This window comes from Pseudophryne corroboree, chromosome 6 (genome assembly GCF_028390025.1).
Source record: "Pseudophryne corroboree isolate aPseCor3 chromosome 6, aPseCor3.hap2, whole genome shotgun sequence".
Lineage (NCBI taxonomy): Eukaryota > Metazoa > Chordata > Amphibia > Anura > Myobatrachidae > Pseudophryne > Pseudophryne corroboree.
In genome coordinates, this window is record NC_086449.1 from 401,111,753 (window position 1) to 401,122,788 (window position 11,036).

Here is an 11,036-nt window from a genome sequence, read left to right on the forward strand (position 1 = left end):
TTTGATTGGGTGATATGTGATCCTTTATTATTTCAGATTTCATGCTTTAGCAGTTTCTCTAGGGCACTTGCCTGGTTGTATTTGGATTGGGTGACATTTTTGATCCCCCATTTTCTCAATTCTAATGCTTTAGCAGTATATTTATTTCTAATAGCAGATGCTGGATTGTGTGACATTTGACCCCTCATTTTTTTACTTATGTATCTTTGTAAGCATTTATTCAACTAACTTCTGCTGGTATCCCCAGCTATGCCGATTATAATTATGTCCCTTGTGGTTACATGCCTGCTTTCCTTTGGGCACATGCCTGTATGATAAATTGACTAGATAACATTTTTGATCCTTATTGACTCAGGTCGTACTACTTAGCAGCATATTCTGACAACCCTTAAACAATTTAGTAACGAATTTTGCTATTTTTTCCAACTGATTTTGTGATACCTTATTAACTAAGATTATATGCTTTTCTCTCTCTTTCCCAACTTGGCTTCCTTCTGTGAACTCTCATCCACGATTCTGGGGAGCGTGCCACCGCAGGGGACACGCCTCTTCAGCCTAACGTGGACAGCAGATTCACACCTATCCAAACAGCTGCTATCTCCCCTCCTCACCCAGTCCCAATCACTTTTTTGGAGGACTCCATCCTTCCATTTCGGTGCACTCTCATTGGTGCTGTAGAGTCCAACCTTCCTACGACCATACCCCTGCGTTCACGCCCAATCTCGTCCGATCTTGGAAGCTAAACGGAGGTGGGCTGGGTCAGTACCTAGATGGGCGACCTCTAGGGAATACCCAGTGAAGTAGGAGGACTATCTTCCCTATAGACTTAACACCAACAGCAGTATCACCACTTACACTTATTCCTACTATTCTCTGAACTTCCATTCGTTACGACCGTCTGTGTCATTGGCCGACAAATAGAATAGTTTTTCTATGTGTTCATTGGCCGACAAATAGAATTGTTTTTCTATGTGTGGATTTTCCCACCAATATAGCTAACCCAACCAGGGTTCATTAATACAAACATTGTTTGTACTGATCTTTGGCAGACGGAAGTAGCATAATATGTGGCTATCTTCTTATATGAGGTTATCCAGGCATAATCAAGATCCGAACATTCTTTAAATTTGAAGTAGCTACCTTCTATTCACAATTATCTATGGCATATATGTCCGGATGAATTTTTATGTATCCTAGAGAGCAAGTATAAAAGACTACCTTACCATAGTTGGGCATATTACCCAACAACTTATATTTGATTGTTAAATAAGAGTGCGCCCAAACAAGAGTCATACTTTCTCTTTTTTGTGCATATACAATCAAGGAGTGGCACTGCAGTGTCAGACAGGATGGCAGTTTTAAAAACTAGGCCCCAAAGAGCACATAATGCAAAGAAGAAAAAGAGGTGCAATGAGGTAGCTGGATGACTAACCCAAGTGGGCAGCACAAACACCTGGCCCATCTAGGTGTGGCACTGCAGTGTAAGACAGGATGGCAGTTTTAAAAACTAGGCCCCAAAGGGCACATAATGCAAAGAAGAAAAAGAGGTGCAATGAGGTAGCTGGATGACTAAGCAAAGCGACCCAAGCGGGTGGCACAAACACCTGGCCCATCTAGAAGTGGAACTGCAGTGTCAGACAGGATGGAAGTTTTAAAAACTAGGCCCCAAAGAGCACATAATGCAAAGAAGAAAAAGAGGTGCATTGAGGTAGCTGGATGACTAAGGAAAGCGACCCAAGTGGGCAGCACAAACATCTGGCCCATCTAGGAGTGGAACTGCAGTGTCAGAAAGGATGGAAGTTTTAAAAACTATGCCCCAAAGAGCACATAGTGGGTAATTGCGACCCGATCACAGCTTGCTTTCGTTTGCACAGCTGCGACATGGTCACTACTGTGCACGCGCGGGGGCTGTAATGTGCACGCGCGTCATTGCCCAGTGACAGCCGTCACCACGCAATGATGCTGACAGTGGAAAAAGCGGTCTCATCGGCGATCGCAAGAAGATTGACTGCAGGAAGGCGTTCCGGGGCGTCAACTGATCGTTGGAGACCTTTTTTGGGGAGTGGTAAGAAAAACGCAGATGTGTCCAGGCGAATGGAGGGTGGATGTCTGACGTCAAAGCCGAGCCCATCATCGCTGGAGCCGTCACACAGGGTAAGTATGTCCAGGGCAGGTCTTGTTTTGCAGTAAACTTTTTAGCATAGCAGGGCTGCACAAGCGATCGCAGCCCTGCTATGCTAAAATACACTCCCCCATAGATGGAGATTAGTTGATCGCACCAGCAGCAAAAAGTTGCATGGTGCGATCAACTTGGAATGAGGGCCATAATGCAAAGAAGAAAAAGAGGTGCAAGATAGAATCGTCTTTGGGCCCTTCAACCCACCCTTGTGTTGTATAAACAGGACACGCACACTTTAACAAACCAATCATTTCAGCAACAGGGTCTGCCACATGACTGTGGCTGAAATGAATGGTTTGTTTGGGCTCCCACCAAAAAAGAACCAATTCATCTCTCCTTGCACAAACTGTCTCTACAGTGGCAAGATGTTGTACTCATCCTCAAGTCCCTCCTTCAGTGTTTATATCCTCATCCTCATAGAGAAATAATATTCAAACAAACAAAACCACATCATTTAGGTGTCAGTAGACTGCTTACGCTATTACCCAAAGTTTCTGAACTTGACAATGACTTATGATGAATGCGCTGCGGGTGACATATATGTTCCAAGGTGATTAACGTCCCTACCCCTACTTATTATGGATTGACAAAGGCAACAGATGGCTTGACACCTGTTTTCCGGATTGGTGGAGAAATAATTCCACACAGAGGGGAGGCTTATTTGGTATTTTGCCCAGGCATGACAATAGGCTTTTTCATCCCATGGCCAACAACTGTCTCCACTGGTGCCTTATTCAAACAAACCACATCACCATCAGAATCCTCATCATCAACTTCCTCTGCTAGGCCAGCTACACCCATATCCTCCTCATCCTGGTGTACTTCTACAGTGACATCCTCAATCTCAATGTCAGCAACTGGACTGGCGGTGCTCCTCCCAGCACTTGCAGCGGATGTGCAAATGGTGTTAGGAGCCTCCTCTTCCCATACAGTGTTGTGAAGGTCAGGCCTAGACATCACAACCGCAGACAGTGCCAGCAGCGCTGTATTTTTACAACACCCCTGTAATTTTACTGCATACAAGACAGGGCCAGTGTACATTGATTTTCACTGCACCCTAGAATAATGACAGCATACAAGACAGGGAGGGTGGTATTCAGTATGCTGACTGACGGGATCCCGGCGCACAGTATACCGGCGCCGGGATCCCGACAGCCAGCATACCGACAATTATTCTCCCTCGTGGTGGTCCACGACCCCCCTGGAGGGAGAATAAAATAGCGTGGCGCGCGTAGCAAGGGGCTCATTTGTGCTCGCCACACTGTCGGTAAGCCGGCGGTCGGGCTCCCGGCGCCAGTATGCTGGTCGCCAGGAGCCCGACCGCCAGCAGATCATAGTGAACCCGACAGGGACATTGTACATTGATTTTCACTGCACTCTAGAATAATTACATCATACAAGACATGGCCAGTGTACATTGATTTTCTCTGCACCCTAGAATTATTACAACATACAAGAAAGGGCCAGTGTACATTGATTTTCACTGCACCCTAGAATTATTACAGCATACAAGACAGGGCCAGTGTACATTGATTTTCACTGCACCCTAGAATTATTACAGCTTACAAGACAGGGCCAGTGTACATTGATTTTCACTGCACCCCTGAATTTTTATAGCATACAGGGCCAGTGTAATGTTATCTGAACAGCTACACCCCTATATTTTACAGCATACAGCAGTGTGCTTTTGATTTTTAACAACTGCACCTCTGAATTTTTATAGCATATAGGGCCAGAAGCACCCCAATATTTTACAGCATACAGGAGTAGTGTGCTTTTAATTTTTAACAACTGCACCTCTGAATTTTTACAACATATAGGGCCAGCAGCTCCTCTATATTTAAAAGCATACAGGAGTAGTGTGCTTTTAATTTTTAACTGCACCCCTGAATTTTTACAACATACATGGCCAGTGTAATGTAATTTGAATAGCAACACCCCTATATTTTACAGCATACAGCAGTGTGCTTTTCATTTTTAACAACTGCACCACTGAATTTTTACAACATACAGGGCCAGTGTAATGTTATTTGAACACCAACACCCCTATATTTTACAGCATACAGCAGTGTGCTTTTCATTTTTAACAACTGCACCCCTGAATTTTTATAGCATACAGGGCCAGCAGCACTCCAATATTTTACAGCATACAGGAGCAGTGTGCTTTTAATTTTTACCAACTGCACCTCTAACTTTTTAAAACATACAGGGCCAGTTGCACCCCTAAATTTTAAAGTATACAGAAGCAGTGTGCTTTTAATTTTGAACAACTGCACCCAGGAATTTTAACAACATACAAGGCCAGCAGCACCCCTATATTTCCCAGCATACAGGTGGACAGTACCCCTGTACCCTGTACAACACAGTGACAGTCAGGATAGCAACACCCATGTATAGCTGCAACACATTAAATACCAGTGAGAGACAGAACAGCCAGGACAGCACCCCTAACACAGCACAGGTACACCATAGTGACTGCAGCTGCACCCCTACAGAGCACACACTAACCCCACCCGAAGCCACCACCCACAGAGAGAGACAGAGGTCTCTCTCCCTCACTGCCCAAGTCCATAGTGAAAATGGCGGCGACGCACGACTGTTTATATGGGATCCAAAACCCATGAGATTCCGACAGCGGGATGATGACATTTTGCCTCGTTCTGGTTTCCGAGTCTAGTGGGAAGTGCCGAGCCGGACTCGGATCCGGGTTCAGAGAGTGATGTTCGGGGAAGTTCAGTTCTCAGGGAACCGAACCCGCTCATATCTAATAATGTTTGGTTAACAGCATAATTGCTGTATGAGGTCTAGGATTAGTAATAGTAACAGAGATGTCCAGTCTGTTCAGGAGACTGCAGGGGGAATTTATAAAGTGTTGATATTCATAAACTTAACCATATGCTTTTTGGCCTGATTTCCAATGACTTTAGAAATGCCAAACTTATCAACACAAAACCCCATTTTCAAATATGACCTACCACAAATTTATAGAGATGTGCGGGTTCAGTTTTACTCGGGTCACGGATTTTTCTTATTGGCTATCCAAAACACGCGACATCCGTGAGCCAATAAGATGCCGTTTTGAGACCGAGTAAAACTGAACCCGCTCATCTCTACGAATTTACATTCCAATTTTCCCATTGCAAAGTAATCATTGACAGATATATTTTCTTGTGGTTATATTTAAAAAAAAAAAAAAAACAGTCACAAGAAAATAAGTGGCTGCAGGTCACCTACAGGAAAAATAACTGACACTTCAGTTACTTTCTTGTCATTGGGTAAATAAAAGTTTGAAAACCACCCACCTTATACTTGCAACATGGGACATGCTTCTTATTATTGGGCCCAGGCCTCTAGGAGAGGATCAAAACATTTTGGCCATAATGATGTATGCAATAAAAGAAATATATGCAATAAAAGAAATACAAATTTACTTTGTGGTTAGAGGGGGAAACCAAAAGGTCAATTGGGGGTGACTCTTGTGGTTTTTCCAGTTAAGCAGTTCCCACCATAGGAGCCAATCATCACCATTCATTCCTATGGGCAAACTGTGATAGGCAGAGCCCGGGGAGACCAAAGTCAGTCAGGAAGCTATTGCTATGGCAGAGGCTCCTGATTGGCTGCCAGGTCCCTTTAGTGACATTAGTCGTGTGGGGGCCGGCAGTCGCGTAGTCGAAGTGTATATGTAAAAATACACATTTGCATGCACAGTCAGGATCGGGTTTTTTGCGGTTTACTATTATTTAACCCCATGGATGCCTATATGGAGAGAAGAGGAACGATCAACACTGGAAAATGGTGAGTATTTTTTTTATAGGTACCTTATGGATTTCTACATGGACAACTGGACATGAATGGGATGTATGCAAGTATATGTTAGTGTGAGTGTGTATATATGTTTTAATAAAGTTATACCGTGTAAGGTGTGTGTGTGTGTGTGTGTGTGTGTGTGTGTGTGTGTGTGTGTGTGTGTGTGTGTGTGTGTGTTTGTCATTATTGTAATATTTATTTTACAGGAGGAACTACGGGTACCAGCAGCTGGTATTTGTGGTTCTCTCAGTACCAGCATGGGAGGCTTGTTGGGACCTGCAAAAGACTATACTTTCTCTTAATTTTACACTTGAGTTATCAGCCCAGCATTCACATCCCAGGAATGCCGGTGACAGCCCGGTGCTTCATCCCTGGCCCTTGGGTGCCTGGAGAGGGGAACTCCTTTATTGGGGGGTCCCCACTCCCCCAGGGAATCATGGCTAGGGCTGACTCATTGGGGGAACGGTAATGACACAGCCACAGGGACCTGTGTAAAACTCCCAGCTGTGGCATTATCTTGTCTAGTAGAGCTTGGTGCTGGTTTAAAAAATATGGGGGACCCCTATGTCCGTTTTCCCCCATATTTTTGGAACCGGGACTGGAACAAAAGCCCAGTCTATAAATACTGTGGACCCCTACTCAATTTTTCCCCAGTATTTTAAGAACCAGGACCGGCTCAAAGAGCCCGGGGCTGGTCATGTTTAAGAGGGGGGACCCCACACAGTTTTCTTTCTGATTCTTATCTGTTTAATTACTTTACGCAATGAAGCCCTGCACAGATCTCAATGATACGGCTGGGCTTCATTGTTCAGGGCCAGCAACAGAAATCTTGAGGCCCAGTACAGGATATCTCTGGGGCCCCCTCAGATTATATCTATTTATATATATTAAAGTGCAACGGAATTTGCCGCGCTATATAAGAAACTGTTAATAAATAAATATATTTAACTATACACATATATAAATATGTATACCTCTCCTTCCTCCCCCACACACCCCATAGTCTGTGTCTCCTAGCTCCCTCATCCCAACCTAAAGCCCTCACCAATCCACTCTTATCCTGAGGAGAGACCTCACACCCCACCAGCACAGGCCGGCACAGGGCACAGGAATCCTGGCCAGCGAAGCTGCTGCCATGTCCCCTAACTGCCTGCCACAGAGCTGGACCCTGAAGAGCGGGTGCACACTCGTGACTCACAGGCAGTCTCCCGTAACTCTGAGGCTACACCTTCACTGCCTACAGCTCGCTGCTATATTTAGACAAGATGGCTCACATGCCTGCCGTGCACTAAGTTGGGGCCCCTTTGATCCTTGGGGCCTGGTACAGGTGTCCCCCTAGACCCCCCCCCTGGCACCGGCCCCGGTCATGTTCGGTGGTGTTTTACAAATCTCCGTAAAACACTGCTCTGGATTACGAATGACTTCGACATTGGAAAACAAGAATGATAGAAACACATGAGCTTAGCATATTACCAGGTACTGTATGTTTGATTAAAAATAGACTTGAAAACGGCCAATGTCAGCCAAGATTGATCTCTGTTGACATCAACTGAAACATGGCAGCATAGTAAATTTCTATCAAAGAGCCTACAAAATGACAGAGCCATAGTAGGGTTTTTACTGCCTGATCAAATAAGTAATTTATTAATCTGTCCCTTAAAAGGTAAAAGTTTTAAGTAGACTTTTGTTTGTAATAATACTGGCGTTTTGCTTGGAGTGTTTCCATGGAAAATGAAATTGCCATTTTGTTTAAGGTATTACTTGTCGGTTGAAGCCATACTTATAAGCACATATAAGCAAATGGTCACCTTGTGGGCCCTTTATAATGTCATGTGGGGAATGCCGCATCTGAATGCTTGATTGCCTGAGAGATTTTGTGTCTATTCTCCTTCCTTAATAGAAATCTATTGTTAAGGCGCCAATGATAATAATAGAGGGTGAACAAGTTTCTGTTGACTAACTGCAGAGAGATCAATCCAGAACAACTGGGATGTCACCAAGGAGTGTAATATGTAAGTTAAGGAGAGTTCAGCCAAAACCAGATCCATAGTAAACTATGCAGAGTAAACTCTTGTGCAAGGCTTTAAGAGCTGACAGTTGGAAATCTTTATGATGCAAACAACTGAAAGTAACTAAAGGAGCCTTTTATGGAAAAAAAAGCAACTGCCAAATATATAGCATGGTCTTATTGGCAATCTTAAACAAGACCTCCTGTCCTATAGCATGTAGTTTCTACAGTTCCATTATTCTTATTGTACTGTGCCACTCAACACCTATTCCAAGCCAAAAGCAACACAAAGGAATTATATTATTTACTGTTAAAAAACTGACATCACAAAGCTTTTCTTTAAATATTCTTCTTAATTTCCCTCCCAATCTCATGTGTTTTTCTCTGTAAGCAGCTGTTACTTAACCCTTTTCTATAACATGTTCTACTGGAGATATCCAATTTACCTTAGAAAATAGTGCTGATAATATTTATTTTTGTACCTGATATACAGATCCAGAAAAGTTAATTTGATTGCACTGTATTAAATTATGAGTAAGTAACTGATTTAGGGGGTCTACTTAAGGGGGTCTACTTACTAAGCCATGGAGAGAGATAAAATACCAGCCAATCAACTCCTAACTGCCATGTTACAGGCTTGATCCCCTCATTGTCTTACAGTCATTGCAGCTCTGATGCTGCTGGAGCTGTCTGGAGAGAGAGATTCCGGCCCCCTTCAGTTGGTGACACCACCAGAGGGGGAGGACAGCAGGTGGCGTTCTAACTGTAGTACTCGCCTACCACATCAATCATGATTAGGCAGGCAGAAAAAAACAGTTAATGGGATGAAGAGCCTACAACACTCCCATAATTCAGGTGGTTATGTGCAATTGCTTTGCCACCACCCCAAAATGCCCTGAAAAACATATCCAGCCAAGTTTGGTTTGACTCAGAACAGAACGGACAAGATGCATAAATTTCTATCTACACTTGTGCTGCATGCAAAAACTGGCCATTTGCGTCCATAGCGAGACCAGTGTAACTCAGAATGATCCCTATATATCCAATTATGTAGATGTAGGTTTGGTTGTTGTAAATTTTACAGATGCAATACATGACAAGGGCAAAAGTAAAGACCATGATACAGTAGGTTAAGATGCTAGCAGAATGTAAAACATGTGTATGTTTTGCCTTTAGGATCAAATGTTCCCACTATAAATAACAGCCAGAAACATTCATAATACTGTAGCCTTAAAAAAAATGCAATTTCTACTCAGCAAAATTCTAATTTCCATCATTCTAAACACAGCAAATAATGAAAGGGTGATACGCCCCATCTCTGAAGCAAAACAGATAGAAAACCAGAATAAATTAAGGTATTAATAACTTCTTCTGTATGTACACCATCTTTTATACTAGTCACAGAGTTTGTATCATTTTCCCCAGAACATTTTTTTTAATTGGAAACATTTTATTTCAGATGGGAAGCGGTGCTCAAAGGTTAGAAAATGTTGTCATTAAATTTTTATTTTCTTCTTGATATCCTAGGGTCAGCATAAATTACAGTATTTGTGTAATGTTTAACAAGTGGGGGAAATTTCACAGAGCACAGGATACCTTTTGGGTGTGTGAGCGGCTAACAAGGATGTACCGCCTGCTGCTGTGCAGGTGTCGTCACTCCACCCACCTGTGCAACGCCGCCACAGACGATATCCAGACGCGTCAGAGACTTCACTCTCGAGACCACTCCTCGGGGCGGACACCACCTCACCGCGGACGACGGGGGTCTGGAAAGAGAGGAATATGTCGGTTGAGACGTACGCCCGACCTCCGCCTAGAGTACGGGACACGTCAGGGGTAGCCGCGACCTTCACCGGCTGGGCGGAAGGTCATCACTGGCCAATAGGCCTCAGCTACCCAATTCTCACACACTCGCACTCTCGCACGTTGTGTGGTGAGAGGGGGGTCCTCGCGTCCGCGAGCAAACCCTCCAGACCGGTATACAGGGGGGATGACAGACAGACAGACACAGGGTGATACTCACTTCCAACTTGCGGGTCACCTTGATTGTCGCACCTCTCCGCTCCTGTTGGGACAAGAAGAACAACCTCCCTACCTGCAGGCTACTCTACGGCTAACAACGATACAGCCAACTACGCCTGCCTAACAAACTAACTTAAACAACTGGAGGCTACTGGTTCTACCCCAATCAAACGGAGACTGGACCAATTAACACGTTCACTACCCGGCAAGTCAGTGGAACAATTCCCCGGCCTAACAGTATACCCCGATTTACCAGTCCTACCTTCCGGATGTTGGACACCAGCCGGTGCCTTTGGCTCACAATGAAGGACGGGGGTCTGGAACAGACGGTGGCCCACTTCCGATGACCGGGGGATGGTGACGTGTGGGACGGGAACGTTACTCCACACTTCCAATCCCCTGGGTCATACACCGCGTGGGGCCGGTCTGCTTCAAACAACAGCCACTGACCCCTCAAGAGCTGCTACACAGCCCACTTCCAGCCGGAGGGGCGCAGGCAGGAGCCTGAATGAGGGGCGCAGGCCGGTGACCTGGGTGAGGGCGCAGGCCGAAGCCTGGAGTGAGGGCACAGGCCGAAGCCTGGAGTGAGGGCACAGGCCGAAGCCTGGAGTGAGGGCACAGGCCGAAGCCTGGAGGGAGGGCACAGGCCGAAGCCTGGAGTGAGGGCACAGGCCGAAGCCTGGAGTGAGGGCACAGGCCGAAGCCTGGAGTGAGGGCACAGGCCGAAGCCTGGAGTGAGGGCACAGGCCGAAGCCTGGAGTGGGGGCACAGGCCGGAGGCCTGGGGTGGGCACAGGCCGGAGGCCTGGGGTGGGCACAGGCCGGAGGCCTGGAGTGGGCACAGGCCGGAGGCCTGGAGTGGGCACAGGCCGGAGGCCTGGAGTGGGCACAGGCAGGAGGCCTGGAGTGGGCACAGACCGGAGCCTGCCTAACGTGCGCACAGGCCGACAGGGCCTGACTCTGCCCGCAGGCCTAGTGCCTGTCCCTGGTGCTCTAGGGAGGATTATAGGTAGGTAGAGGT

The 11,036-nt window shown here is 45.7% G+C and overlaps 1 pseudogene; it reads left to right on the forward strand.

Annotated features, from left to right (window-relative positions):
* Window positions 1-688: 688 nt before the first annotated feature.
* Window positions 689-807, forward strand: LOC134939134 (5S ribosomal RNA; annotated as a pseudogene).
* The last annotated feature ends 10,229 nt before the right edge of the window (window positions 808-11,036 follow it).